Source organism: Eurosta solidaginis, chromosome 4, assembly GCF_040869045.1.
Source record: "Eurosta solidaginis isolate ZX-2024a chromosome 4, ASM4086904v1, whole genome shotgun sequence".
NCBI classification, from domain to species: domain Eukaryota; kingdom Metazoa; phylum Arthropoda; class Insecta; order Diptera; family Tephritidae; genus Eurosta; species Eurosta solidaginis.
The window spans coordinates 245,453,226-245,469,321 of record NC_090322.1 but is presented as its reverse complement, the minus strand read 5'-3'; the positions used below and the strand labels follow the sequence as shown (position 1 = coordinate 245,469,321).

The window sequence follows — 16,096 nt, the reverse complement described above, 5'->3', positions numbered from 1 at the left end:
ATCTTGCCAGGGATAGTTACACCGCACGGAATGTTCAGGGCTATACCCCAAACCCGTGGTCCCCGTAACTTTTACAAACCTTTTTTGGCATCTTGCTGTTAACGCCCAAGGGCATCCCTTCGTCTGCGCCTCAGGGCCCCACTACCCTCTAGCAGCTCCGCAGCTCAGCAAGTCACAATTACACACTTCTGCTCGCGCCCCACGGCGCAGCTCTACTCATACGGCCGCTTGTGACATCTACCCAATGCAGTTCCCGTCTTGGACGGTTCCACTTTCCTAGATGTTCTGGTCTAAGCGACGGCAACCCCCCGACGGGTTTCATCGCATCATGTCGCCAGGCCGCAAATCCAACCACACCGGGTACTACAATGCTTACCCAGAGACGTCCAGTCCCACTCGTTGCGCTAGACCTATCAAAAGCTTTTGATACCGTCACCACGGCACGTTACTGCAAGACTTAGAAGGGTCGTCCCTTCTTCCAAATCTCCAAAGGTGGACTGCAAATTATCTGTCTGGTCGGCAAGCATCTGTGCAATTCAGGAACGTTACATCTAAACCCAGCAGAATTAAACAAGGGGTACCACAGGGTGGTGTGCTATCCCCGCTTTTGGTTAACTTCTACATATCGCAGCTACCTTCGCCACCACAGGTAATAAAATAAACAGCTATCTTCCTGATTCTAGCTAAGTTAAAATATATATATAAACAAATTTTTATAAAATAGCCAGATATTTAAAATAAATAAGAATAAAAACATATATAAACAATAAGAAAGCTTAAAGGAAAAAATAAAAATATAAGTACAAGTATTTTGAAAATGTGTCAAATTTAAAAAATTTATAATTGGTATATATTTTTATAATCTATTTTTATTCAATTCTATTTGATTTCAAATAAATTTATAACATAAGTACATTTATGGAGACATTCCACATTGTTTGCATTTTTAATTTTTTTACTTTTGTTTTGTTGTTTTTGTCAAAATGTATTATTTAAAAAAAATAATAATAATAAAAATGAGGTTTAAAAAAAAAATAAACAAAGATTAAAAAGAAAAAATATATAATTAATATATATTCATAAAAAAACCAATCACAAGTTTTATGTAAGTTTGTTTATGTAAATACTATAAATTGTTTGAAACTTTTGTTTTTGTCATAATGCATACTTTATTATTGTCCATTATATAAATTCATGTATGTATATTAGGGCTGTGAACTGCATCCAGAATTTCACCTATCCGGATAAACCAGATATTCGAATAACCGGATAGCTAAGCAAAAAAATCCGGCTATCCGGATATCCGGATTCATAAATGTAAAGTCCGGAAGCAAACATCGAAAAATTATTCACAAAATATGTTTGTAGATTATTAAAATAATCTATTAAATTAACGTCAAAAAATAAAAAGCTAAAATTTTACCAACAAGTGAAAATAAAACAGTTTCATTTGTTTATATTGTGAAAAAACGCTACAAAACAAAGAATCGACATCAAGTCTATGGAGCCACTACCGATTTTTCCATCATCAAGAGAATGGTATGGACGCAAATGCTGTTAGGGGCTTGAGCCCTGACATAACTAGTCATCCATGCAGTGCACATGCACTTCAATTGAGTGTTAATTTAGAATGAAACTACTGGAATGTTGTGGAGTTATCTAAAAGGTTTTAAAACTGGTGATAAGTTTCTATCATTCCAGTAAACGTACATATGCTCTCGGGAAACATTTAATACAAACTGAAAAGACAGTTAAAAAACTAATCCAAAGTTGTTAAACTAGATGGAATTCAGTTCTTTTTATGTTGGAAAGAGTTAAAGAGCTTAAATCTTCTATTGTTGCAGTAATTGTTGATCGTTCAATTTGCAACAACAAGACCGCTCAAAATATTGCAATTTCGGACAGTGACTGGGATGCAGTTGATGTTCTAATAGATTTAGTCACCCCTTTCGAAATTGCGAAAAATGTGCTTAGCAGTGACAGCGAGATTACAATTTCTAAAGTGAAACCCATCATTCATAAAATTATTAATAAGCATCTGAAATTTAAAAACACTGATACGAGGATGGCAAAAACCATAATGTAATAAAGCCAGGTGTTCTATGTAGTGACAGCTTATTTTGAAGACTCACATACAAAGCGAATGATAAGAGAAAGGGGAAGAACAGAAGAGGCCGTTTTCTGAAATAGTATTAAATCTAGCACTTTTTTTTAGCAAAGCTCTTAATTCAAAATAGTAGCGAAACTCATATTTTGTAATTTGTTTATAAAAATAAGAAGTGGATAAAGGTTAAAGTGACCGCCGCTGTATATATGTAGGTAATGTGCTTGTTAACCATAAGGAAATTATTTTGCAGCCAGTTCAAAGTACTTTAGAAACAAATTCCTTAACGACGCAATGGTTTGATAAAGGGTAGTATTGAGGGTATTTGGGAGTTGGCATACAGCATGCAGGTCCCACTAATTTATAATTATGCGAAATTCTGTGTTGAAAAGGGTTATTAATATGTTTATCCTCCATTCAATATGCTTATAGGCCAACTGTGGGCAGGGGTCCAAAGTCAAAAATAGCATCGGGAATCATACTACACATCTAACCAAGCTTTCGCTTATTGTGAAGATATGAAACTAGCTGCTTCAATTTGTCATTAGATTGACCGGGACATCGTCCTGCGGGTGAATAGCATTTGACGAGCATAATAATGCGTGTGCTACTTTATATAGCGCATGTATTTAATTACAATCCGGTAATCGCTCCTAAGTAGCGCTCCCGTGGTCGGGTATATTCTACAGGCCAACAGACGACCGTGCGTCTAATCTTTCTTTCCGCTTAATACTTTCAACTTAGAATTCCCCGTACTGGGTTTCTGACGGGTCTCATAAAACGACATTAAAATGAAAGAAAGCCTGGGATAATGCCACTCTTTTTGGTGCTGACCGAGGATATCATTTTAAGGTATACGATTTTAGGTCATACAACTAAAATATCCCGACCATTATCGCGAATGGTGCCACAACATGGTTGGTAAATTTTTTCACACATCGCCATTCAATTGAAAAACGCAGATTTTATGTCAGATTTGTGGTAAGATACTTCGCCGCCACGCTTGGTCTGTATTTGGGGGGCAAAAGTCTCGTCCCGATTTTAATAAGCTGATGAACCTTTCATAATTCATTTTTTAGAGCCTTCGTGCTGTTGGTGCCTGAAGCGGCACAACTCTCTGCTGCTCTCTTCTTCTGAAAGGGTAGGATAGTGTATATTAGGGTTATGATTTTTGGCACCTTTTTCTGAATTTCCAAAGTGCTGTGGTGGCATGCGATGAACTTTTGTCTACTTATTACATTATTGGTAAAATTTTTGTTAGATTGTGAAAAAACGTTACGCGCAAACAATTTTTTTATTTTACAAGGCGGCTGCATGGCAATACCCAGTACCTAGTATAACAATCTACCGAAAGAGCTCCTTGTCTACAATTTTTATACTAAAAACGATGCGAATCAGCTTAAAGGCACAAATATGTTTTACTGTAATAACATAGAAAAAAAGTTCTTAGTAAAAACGTTCTGAAATAATAGATTTCTGCACCTAAAGTAGTGCCTTTTTATGAAAATTTCTTAAAAATTCATTTTTTACAAAATTCTTAAAATACATTTATCATCATATTTTTTATATTTTTAGATTTAAAACATGTTCAAAAATAAACAGCCAAACTCATTAGTGGATTCAGGAGCAGAAATATGAAAAAAAATAATTAAAATTAACTACAATGCGCCGTCCCATGATACCTGAAGTCAAAAAAGATTTGGATGGGGTTATGTGTAAAATGCCTTTAAAAAGTCATATCGTAGGTAGATTTTTAGGCTTGTTCGATGAAGAAAAGGGTCGAGAAAATGGAGTAAGAAAAATAGCAAAAGAATTGTTGAAGCTCTTGCAGAAGCTTAATTTCCCTTCTCTCTCAAGGCCACAGGTTTATACTAAGGTTGGCAAGTTAATAAAATCGTTTGAAGCTCATAGAAAGCGAAAGAGCGAACAATTTGAGAAAAACTTGAAAACTCTTTTTAATATTACGAAAGTGACCGGAAATTGGCTGTGGAGGGAAGACAAAGAGCTTTATCAAAAGCAAATCGAATCATTCGGCCGAGTAGGTTACACAACTGAGAAAGAGGCTTCAAAGAAAACAATTCATCCATCTAAACGAACTAGGAAATCCGATAAGTCAACAAACCAAGTACTGTATTTTACAACCGTACATGATAGTTCTGAAGAAGATATTAACAGTACCGATTGGAACGATGTGGAAGAGTACGTCCCCATGAAGCGGAAGTATGAACCAACAAAATCTGCAACGAAGGTAGTATCAGAATTGCATGTGTTAACAAGAAAAGTGGCAACAGTTCTTCAAAAATTAGCTGAAGACGAAATAAAAGTTCCAAAACCGTCGCAATCGGGTATTTGGCGTCGAGTGATCAAGGATGCAGAAAATGTAAAAGTCCGGATTAAAGAGCTTCTCTCTGAACAGGAATTTTGTTTGCACTTTGATGGAAGAAGAATACAAAATAAGGAATATCAGGCGGTTTGTCTCGAAAATTCTAAAAGAACTATACAGTTTGGAGTTTTGCCTTGCAACAGCGGATCAGCTAAGGACATCTTTGCGTTCCTTGTTGGATGAGTGTAATGCATGGAGAAATATCAAAATGATTATATCTGACACAACTGCAGTAAATACCGGAAGCAAGAATGGGGTAGTTTTCAAACTCCAAACAGAGTTCCGAAAAATCGGGCTAGAGGCACCGCAGTTCATAGGCTGTCAACATCACATTCTCGACCTTGTTCTGCGTCACCTAATGGATTTTTTGTTTCCAACAATATCGGTGTCACCAAGCATCAATTATCAATTCGTTGAAGACGTGTTGGCAGAATATGATAACATTCAAAATAACTATGTGGGTGTAAAAGTTACATTATCAGTTAATAACCCGGAATGGAGAGATGATTTCAAGTTTCTTTTCGACCTCTGTGAGGGGTATAATTACTACCAGAAGGAAAAAAATTGCCTTTACTCAAATGGCGAAAGCTACCGTCCCTTCATAGTGCTAGGTGGAATTCACGAGCAATATTTGCATTGATTGCTTATTTTCTCATTCCCAAGTGGAGAGATCAGCTCAAATTTATCTGTGACTTTATAGCAAATGCATGGGCAAAGGCATGGTTTTCAAATCAGCATTATTCAGAGGAAATATACGACGAGTTACATGCTGCTGTCGCTAAACTGAAATGTGCTAAGGCTTTGAAGTCTTTTACTACTCATTGGAAAGCGGAACCTTCTGTGATCGATGTTCCTCGTTCAAATATGGTGGCTGAACGAGCTGTAAAACTGATGGAAGAGATTCACAGCACTTGCAAAACAGATAAATATCTCAATTGCAAATTCATAAACAGTAATTTACAAATTTAAAGTACCGAAAAGTTGAATATTGTAAACCATATGCAGTACAGAATAAATTATATGCAAATTTTCCTCATACTGATACAAATTTCGATGTGTGCGTAACGTTTTTCTAGTATTTATTAAAATTATTGTTATTTTCGTGATTTTTATAAAAAAGTTTATCGTTTGCCACTACAGCGTTTTAAATCTAAAAAAAATCATAACCTTAGTGTATATTGATAACGTGGTTCACCGGGCGCATCTTGGTAAAAGCGTTTACCAATTCTGTGTGGATTTTGCCTGCTTATGCTCGTCTGGATCAAACGACTGTGTTGGCAGGTGCCGGATCTCATCATAGTACTATGGAGATGTTCCCTTAAGCCTCTTTCAGGCGGGGCTAGATCAAGCAGTTGTTTGCTAGGGTGTCCAGGTTTGTGACAACTAAGCAAAAACTATCCGCATTTCGTTATGCTGTGGCAGTTATGAGTACAGCATTTTGACAGGTCTGCAGCCTTTTCCAGTGTGTGTTTTTAGGACCAGGCTACCAAACGCGTAGCACATAATTGCTTTTTACTGGTTAACAACGTTTCTTTCTCTCTTTCCCGAGTGCCGCCAGGAAGCGACTTGAGGATTTTATTGCGGTAGTGTACTTTAGATACAATTTCGGTTCGCCTTGAAGGTGAGAGTATTATTGAACATTGCCCCTAAGAGCTTTGGGTGACTGACAGTCGGTAGCGTAACACCATCGACGTCTAAGTCCAATATTTGAGCCATCTATTCCTTCAAAGTCGTAAGCAGAGTGGCCGTGGGTTTGGGCGGTGATAGTACCAGGCCGCGCGAGGTGAAGAAACTTAACTGGGGAGATAGCTGTTTATTCTAAAATCTAATTCGTCTATTGGACTGTTACATCCTGTTGCCAATATCGTGCAGTCGTCGGCGTAGGAAATGATAGTAACTCCTTCTGGTAGGGAAGGGAGTTTTGATATGAAGAAATTAAACAGAAGCGGGGATAAGACAACACCGTAAGGTTTCGTTCCTTAATTGAACCGCCGCTTGCTGAGGTCCATCTTTTAAGACAAAGGGAAAGGAGTGAACATTCTATGTCTTGGAGTGACGTGCCGTGGTTGATGGGGTTATTTCTAGTTCAGTCCGTTATTTATATGAGTGTTTATGGAATTTAGCCGTATTTTACGGAAGCCATGCTGATGGGAGGATAAGCGAAGATTCGCAATGAAATGAGGGAGAAGGAAGGGTTCCCCTGTCTTTGCAACTGGCGAAAGGAGTGATATCGGTCGATATGATATATCTTTATTAGCTGGCTTCCCAGGCTTTAGTAGTGGAATTATCATAGCATTTTGGACATAGCATTTAGCTTCTGTGAGGATATATTTGCAAAAGAAATTTAAAATTTTCATGGGGCTGTTGTAATATTGTACACAGGAAAATATTTTATGTACAAATGGATTTGCACGTATTTAGTTTTGATCCAAACCCGTTGGTGGATCGCAGAACGCAGAAAGGTGCACAGCACAAAAAAAATATGGATAACACCCCCGGTTTCGGAGATACCCGGGGTAATTTTTCGGTTTTTCGTTAATATGTTTTCAATTACTAAAAATTTTTGTTTTTCGACTTGGGATTAGCGATCCTGGAACCAAAACACGTATTTTGACACCATTCCCATTAGACGTGTATTAAGACAGTCATGCTGTCGTATAGCATTACTCTTGCCATTTTCCACTGTTGGGCCTCCTACTCTCTCATCGCAAAGGTGTTTTAGTATTGGCATGGCTATAACGTTTGGCCTATTGATTTAAATGGCTTGGCCTTTTTGATGGCTTCTTCAATATCTGTGATCTTACCATCACTTAACACCGAAAATTTGGAAAATTTCAATAATTTTGTTGAATAAACAATTATTTTTTTGAGAATTGTCACAAGTTTGAATGATAGAAAAGTCAACACAAAATAGAATTGGAGAAAAAAAGTGATGTCGTTGCATACTTCTCCAGAAAAATTGATTTGTATGGTTTTTAATAGAATTTATCAATTTTTGTTTTTGCTCGATTCGAACCCGCGATCTTAATAGAATTTATCTTCTGAATGAAAAAGTAGTTTAGCAAAGATGCAAATTGAGTTCCAGAGTGGGAGTTCAACATGGCGGATTAGAAAGAGAAGCTGCCAACGTCAGTCACCTTGTAATAAACGTAATTCCATGATACAAAAATGGAGGTAGTTCCATTAGTGTGACGTTAGCCACTTGACTTTTGCGGGGACAATGACAATTTCACCAAAAACAAGCTACCAGAGAGAAAAAGTTGGCAACTCTGAAAAGAGAAAGACGTAAATTTTGGATGGTCTTGCGAAAATTTTGTTAAATTATTAAATAAATTGTTATCTAGAACGTATCTTCCTTAACAACTAGTGCATTAATTGAAAATAAGCACAGGTACAAGGAAGCAATTGATGTAGTTGGTGAGGAAGGATGGAAGCAAGATGTGACAGGTGCAAAGGCACCATTCGGACAGAAGTGGCGAAAATCCATTGTCAAGGCGTGTGTGGGAAATATTTCCATTTAACTAGCAAATGCGCTGGCTTGGACCAATACAGCATAGATAAATTGAGTGAGGTTCCGATGCTTAGGTGTATGTGCGATGATTGTTTGCAGTACATAAGTAAGTTGATGACATCCTTAAAGATATGCAAATGGTTGTGAAAGAAAATGGCCAAAAGCTAGCTGAATATTGAAACGAGTTCGATATTTCTCTGAAGAAAAATGAAGACGAAATTAAGCAAGTACTGAAGGCGGTAGAAACAGCATTTGCTGAAAGAATTAAGGCAATGAAAAAAGCTCAAGAGACATGTGAGAAAATTATTAAAGAAGTAAATAAACTCCGTGATATAGCTGATGTTCTAAAGCAAAATAGCGAGCAGGTACGTAAGGTAATTGAAAACAACAAAGAAGATAACAATGAAATGGTTGAAGCAATAACTAAAGAAAATGAGAAAATGTGGGCAGAAATAAAGAAAAATACAAATGGGGATGCCAGACTTTCATATGCAAACGCAGCAAAAAGTGCCAGATCAAAAAAAGAAGAATTGCCAGAGCTAAGAAATGTAGTTTCTCTAATAAGTAAGCCTAGTACCAAACAGGAAGTTGAAAAAAAACTAAAAAAGATCTTAACTCAAAAGTTGTTCCCAATGAGTTACAAATTATGAACATAGTGGGTGGACAAGATGGAGTGGTAATCGTAGAAAGTGCAAATAATGTAGAGAGAAAAAATAAGAAATGCAATTGAAAATAATTATGAGGTGAGGATCCCTAAAAAATTAACCCATCGGTTCTTACAACCGGAATAAGTTACAAATATGAGATTGAGGAGCTGGCTCAAAGAATTAAAAGACAAAATAATTGCTTAAGCCAAACCGACATAAAAATTACAAAGTTATACCAAGTAAATAAAAATGGAAATATTTACTACAATGCAGTTCTAGAATTGGATGTCAAAGAGTTTGCGAAGATATTAGCTGAGAAAGGCTTAATGTAGGATGGGAACGATGCAAAGTCTACGATGCAGTGCAGGTTTTGTGTTGTTTTAAGTGCACAGGCTTCAATCATAGAGCTAAAGACTGTAAAGAAACGGAAGTGTGCACTAAATGACATGGCGCACATATTTCCAAAGAATGCAATGAGACAGCAATTAATAAATGTGTCAACTGCATTAGAGCAAACAAAGATCTGAATATGGGACTAGATATAAACCACGATACTATGGACAGATTGTGCCCTGTATATCAGCAGAAGCTGAATGTTAGGAAAAAACATATGGGATACTAGCAACAAACCAAATATAATGTGACTATATCACGGAAAACTAAAGCGTGTACTACACGTACTAAGGAAGGCTGTATCCTGCAGTGCATATATCTTAATATTAATATTATTGTATCAAATAAAGTAGAACTAGAACGTCTTATCGAAGTTACAACAACCAGCCTTAGTAGTGTGCTCCAAAACTTGTACAACAGATAATATAATGGACTCCGAGTTAAATATTTATCCGTTGTGATTCACACAGTAGGCACACGGGTGGTTTGTTATTTTATATACATGAACAAGTATAATTCAACGTTGTATGCAATAAGTCTTTCGACATGAACATATGGTGCATTATTATAAAAATTAAAAAATGCGCTCTGATGTGGCAATTTGGAGTAATCTATCACTCACCTGGTAGCAGCGATGCAGATTTTGTTAAATATTTAAATGATATCGTCACAGATCCCCTTAAAGATTCGGATAATAATCTAATTATTGGGGACTTTAATATAAACATGAATATACCATCCACGTACTCAACCAGCTTACAAGTGTGTTTGCCCAAACGGCCATGATACAAAGAATTCATTTTAATACGAGAATAACGAAGCACTCAGCTACAAAAATTGACCTACTATTTGCCAATAATGACCAGATCAAAATTGAATGTGCCAGCGAATATAAAATAAAAGATCATGAGACAATCTGCTTTCAAATACCTACTTCAAAATATTGCAGAATGAAAAAATATGCTAATGCCGTCTGTTAGGAGAACTACAGCGCGGAGAACCTGATAAATCTTCTGCGGATATGTGATATAAGTTCTATATCTAATATAGTAATAGAAAATAGGGTTCAGGCTTTGAATGATATCTTTTCTGAAGCCATGCAAACGTTGACATACGAGAAGAGAATCAATATACAATTGCGAAATAAGTGGTACGACCGTGAACTAACAGTACTACATAAAAGAAAATTTGAATTATATAAAATTGCGATTAGCACAGATCATTGGGATGATTATAATACCGTTAAAAAATATATAAAAAAAACTTTAATACTTAAAAAGAAGAAAGACATGGTAGATGAAGTGATTATTAATAAAGGAAATATGAAATCCATGTGGAAATGTTTGAAAGATGCTGTGGAACTTGTAGACAATAAAGAGCATATTAAAAAAATAGTATTTAGGGTATATAGGCGATATAGCTAATGTCTTGAATTGTTATTTTGTTCGGAGCATAATCCAAATCAATGATAGTATTGAAACAATTGAACTTGTTGATGAAAGTGAAACAACCAACTCGGTAGCAACATTTGAGCTCACCAGTATGTAGTTAGAAGATATAATGAACATTACAAAATCTTTTAAAAACAAATATGGCGGTAAAAATCTATTGTCAGAGGGTGTTATCAAGGACTCTTTGGTGTACATTGCACACTTATATAAGGACATTATAAACGAATCGTTTGATAGTGGCAGTGTTCCCAGCTGCTGGAAGATATCCACAATAATACCAGTGGCAAAAGTAAAAAATACAATGAAACCTGACGAGCTGCGTCCGATTAATACCCTACCTATTGATGAAAAAATTATGGAAAAAGTGGTGAAAAAGCAACTAGTAACATACCTAGACGATCATAATATAATCATACCAGAGTAATCAGGCTTCAGGAAAGGCCACTCCTGCGAAACAGCATTGAACATGGTAATTGCAAAGTGGAAAGAGGCTGTTGCTGATAAAAAGGTAGTAGTATCTTGCTTCTTAGACTTAAAGAGGGCGTTTGAAACAATCGATCAAAATTAATTGCTGAAGTTAATGGATAAAATTGGGATTAAGGGAAAAGCTTTGGAATGGTTTCGTAGTTACATGAGTAACAGAAAGCAGAGGACGGTAATTGGAGACGCAGTTTCATCGGTTGTTGATGTTAACATTGGGCTGCCACAAGGCTCAGTACTTGCTCCGATATTGTTTATAATTTACATCAATGATATAAAAACTTGTTTGAGAAATTGTAAAATAAGTCTTTTTCTGGATGATGCATTAGTTAGCATTAGTGAAAAATACAACAAGTCATGAAAATATAACAAGACTTAAATAATTTATATAAGTGGCTGTGCAGCAGAAAGCTAAAACTTAATATTGATAAAACTAAGTATATGATATTTCACAAGAACCATAATAACTTAATCCAATCTAGTCTGAAAATAAAAACCAATGCAATTGAAAGAGTAGATCAAATGAAGTACCTAGGTGTAATAATTGATGAGAAACTAAGTTTCACAGAGCATATGAATCATTTAGAGAAGAAAATTACACAGAAAATAGGATTTATGTATCGAACATGTAAGCATATTAGCCAACATCACAAAATTTTAGTATATAGATCAATTGTAGAACCACATTTTATGCCCAACAATACTATTAGTAACAAATGATACCTTAAAATAATAAGCTCCAAATATAGCAAAACAAATGCGTTTGATACTAAAATGCTCTTATAGAACATCAAAAAGTATTATGCTTCCTATGTTAAATTGGCTTAGTATTAAACAATTAATCTCTTATTACTCTTTGAAGTTTTTACATTACATAACACAGGGAATGTTACCAAATTATCTGAGTGATAGGATGCAGTACAATCATGAGATCCATAACTATGGAACTAGGAGTAGCAGAAATTTAAGACTGCCCAAAGTAAGAACCGAGTTCGCAAAAAAGACCTTAGAATACGTAGGCTATAAAATGTATAATGAACTACCAGCAGAGATAAAAGACTGTGAAAACGTTGTTAATTTAAAGAAAAACTATTTCTATATTGTAAAAATTTAAATATGAATTTACTCATTTCTTTTTAATGAAATAGTTTTAAGAAACAATTATGAATTTATAAATTATACTATACAATGAATTAGGCTTTTATGGCCGTAATAAATAAAATAATAAAAAATAATAAAAAAAATGTTACAAATTTTTCTAATTTTGATGGATTTCAAATTAACGAATACAACTAAATTACTTTCATAGTTATTTTAAATAAAAAAAAAAGAACAATGAGCCCATTAGAGGTTTACGCCGATCACTTTATGTTGTTGTTGTAGCGATTAGGTTACTCCCCAGGCTTTGGGGAGTGTTATCGATGTGATGGTCCTTTGTCGGATACAGATCCGATAAGCTCCGGTAACACAGCACCATTAAGGTGCTAGCCCGACCATCTCGGGAACGATTTATATGGCCACATTGAACCTTCAGGCCATCCCTCCCTCCCCACCCCCAAGTTCCATGAGGAGCTTGGGGTCGCCAGAGCCTCGTCTGTTATTGAAACGGGATTCGCCGCTCAAAGGTGAGGTTGACAATTGGGTTGGAGAAGCTATATATTGCGCTACACAACCCCTTGAATCCCCCGATCACTTTATCGGCGGCGGCTGCGTAGGCTCTATTATATACCGGCGCACAGTGTTTCGTGTAGAACAAGCTAGCTGGACAAAATTATTTTATGAGATTTTCCGTTTCATATGCAGTCATTTATTACAACTACGTCATTTTTTTCAGCCATATGTTCTTTTTTTTATTTTTTTTCCAAAATTTTACGTCATATGCATACATCTGCTTATTTCATATACAGTAGATAAGTGACATAGATCCAAAAAAATTTAAAGGACTTAAGAATATTACTTCATTGTACTTAAATTGAATGGACAACAATTCGTAATACTCTAAAAAATTCTAAAAATTCGGAAAAAAAATTAAAATTTTTTATGAAAATTGTCGAATTTTTCAAACATTTTTTAAATATAATTTAGTTTTTGTTATAGATCGTGACAAATTTTCTTATGGGAAATTAGTTAAAATAAATTTGCGAAAGCGAAAATTGTAAGAATTGTCCAAAAAAGGGGTGTCTACTTATTTATGTGAGTGACTGTACATATGTACATACATATTTTGTATTTATTTGAGTATTTATCCTGGCACTACAATTTTTACAAAATTATTTTATAGTACCAGTCAGGAATGTAAAAGTGAATTACAATAATAATAATAACAATGTAAATAATTAAATTAATTATGTGAATATTACTTATTACAAAAACTTAAAAGTAAAGTATCATACAAAGTAGAAAAGACAATAGATTTAAATTAAATAAAACCTAATCCAACAAAAAGTTATAGGGTAGGTTATCTTTTATAATTATGTTATTATTCGCTATCATCACTTTCATTCGATGAGTCACTTAAGGAATAGTCATGAGCATCAGCAACACTACTGTGAAAGCTTGAAACAACTGGGGTATTTATTGACTCCTCTAAATTATCGGGGGACAGTAAATTTAAGACTTCTGAATTCAGACTTTTAAATTTTTTCTTAGGTATCTCCCTAAAACTGTTAACTAAAGGATCCGATGTTATAAGCAACATATTCATAAGATCTGTGGCTTCACGCGACTGCTTTTGTGTGTTATCATCCCTGAATCGTCTAAAATCTTTGTTACGGGCTTCCTGTGCTTCCTCAGAAAGTTGACCAACAGTTAAAATTGTTGATTTTATAATATCAGTACTATGCACTAAGATTTTATGAACTGTAACAGGCATATTAAACCATGGATAGAGATCTATGTATAGTTTTTTAGTATCGACCGCAAATTTTTCAAATCTTTGGATATTTATATTATACCCAGATGCTAATGAGCGAAGGAGAGTATCGAAACTTTTGATGAGCGTTACATCCAATCCCGTAATCTCAGCACTAGCCTCAGAATTTTCGAAAAACCTACGAGCAGTGTTGCCGTCATTGGTATTGCCGAAACCTGGTTTTGGTTTATCTACTATCAATCCAAGTACACTTTTAAATTTATTCTGGATTTCGTTGGAACGTAGCTTTACACTCTCTTTATCTGCCTCATTCCCAAGCTGGCATTTTTTTACTTCGAGGCGATAACTTATGTGAAGCAAGCATTCAAAACATCTTATCCATGCATGGAGAGTAGACAAACCAAAACCAAGATTATCTCGGTTAGGCCTAAAGTCCCGTAACCCATTATTCATATCTTTTGGAGTGGCACCACAAATATAACACTTTTGTGCGGAAGAAGTTTCAGTCAAAGCATTGCAAACTTTTCCCCCAATCATTGTTAGAAGCATATTGTGATTTACGGAAACTTCGTATTCTTCGAGCATGTACTTTGTTGGCAACAACGCATTTATCTCCTCTAAAACTTTGTTCGTTTCAAAAACAATAAAATCTTTTGTTTCTTTAGAAAAAAGAAATTTAATTGGACGAAAATACATGGTAGAAGAAGGTCGAGGATTCTGCCAAACAATGTTACCTTTTTCATACTGTAATTGAAGAGGAACGAAAGAAAATATAAACAAAAACTTATCAGTGTCAGAACTGCATGTAAACTTTTGCTTATATGTGCTATGGCCAGAGCTTCCATTGCAACCCCCACTTGCTGATTAAAGTATACGTCAAGTTTGTAGGTAATAAACTAACAAAAACTTCTTGATTTGCTAAAACTAAACGCTCAACAGTTTTATCTAATAAAGACTGGACTTTAATTCCGCACGTGTTTCACCCACATCAATTTCATTTGGATAGCATTCTGCCTTAGCTTTTCTTAGACTATAAAATGATGGATAAACCTTATGGACTGCCTTGAGGCTCCACTTCCGAGTCGTTTTGTACCCATGAGTCGTCGACTTGCTATCTACGTAGTATGCTAAAGCTTCTACATTGCTCAAGCATCTTGCATCTGGCTCACATGTCATCTTTCTGCCAGATATTTGAGTGGTTTCCTGTGATTTTTTTATAATTTTAGCAACATTTCTGTTGCCGGACATACGCGTTGATACTTCAGCCGCATAAAGTAACTCACCAGGACTTCTAGATTGCAAGAGGTCATCCACTCGACGCCGTTTGGTTTTTTCACTGCAGCTAACAAAGTCCTTCTTTCGTCTTCCAGGGCCGGGGTTACCTGAAGAAGTTGTTGGTTGGTCTGATGGCAACTTTGAATCCACCGTTATTGTAAATGTGAAGTATGGACCCGAAAGCCACTCCGAGTTTTTATTCAAAAATCGCTCCTTATGTCTTCCAGAAGTGTTCCACTTTTGATCCAGCTTCAACTAATATGCCGATATTTGCAAGCTTAAACTTTTTATCGAATACTCGGCTGCTTCGCTTAAATCGTACTTAAGTACAACAAAACTCAATAATTCTTTATATCTGGTTTCCTTCGAATGTTGAACCCAAATGTCAAAAAAACTCCGTTCTTGGTACGGTTATAACTAAACTGCTTTGTGTTGTTGATTTTCCGACAGGGTGAATAGTTGATGATTGTTGTGCTGCATCTTAAGTGTCGTTCATCGTTCTGATTTGTTATCAGTTGTGCAGTATTTATTTTACATTCAGGTATTGGCGTAGATGCTACCAAATGGGGTTGTTTTGTGTAGCGTTCCTGTGTGGTTATACCTGCATTAGGATTGCTTTGTATGTAGCTGTTTTTATGCCTAGGTGACTGGTGTGGTAGATTGTGGCAGGTTGAAGTCAGTGATCTTCGCCTTTTTGCTTTTGCTCTTGTTGACCTTGCGCATTTATTTTTGTGTATTTTATGGCTACGTGTTTGTTCACTGTACCTGGGAATTGGTTTTGCCGTTTGTAGATCAGCTTTAAAGTTTCAAATATCTCGTCGAAGCTGGTATGTATGTACATACAAACTATTTTATATGTAGAGATAACTAAATCTACAAAAAAAAAATTTAAAATAGATGTGCAAAGAATTCGCAACGGTTTTTTCTTTCGACTATTAGAGAATACTTGCGACTATAACATATGTAAAATTTAGCCCGGA

At 35.6% G+C, this 16,096-nt stretch overlaps 1 protein-coding gene across 2 annotated transcripts in view; it reads right to left on the bottom strand.

The window, feature by feature from the left end:
• The window catches only part of Set2 (SET domain containing 2), a 44,620-nt gene that overhangs the window by 14,613 nt on the left and 13,911 nt on the right, over positions 1 to 16,096 (bottom strand). The window lies entirely within an intron of this gene.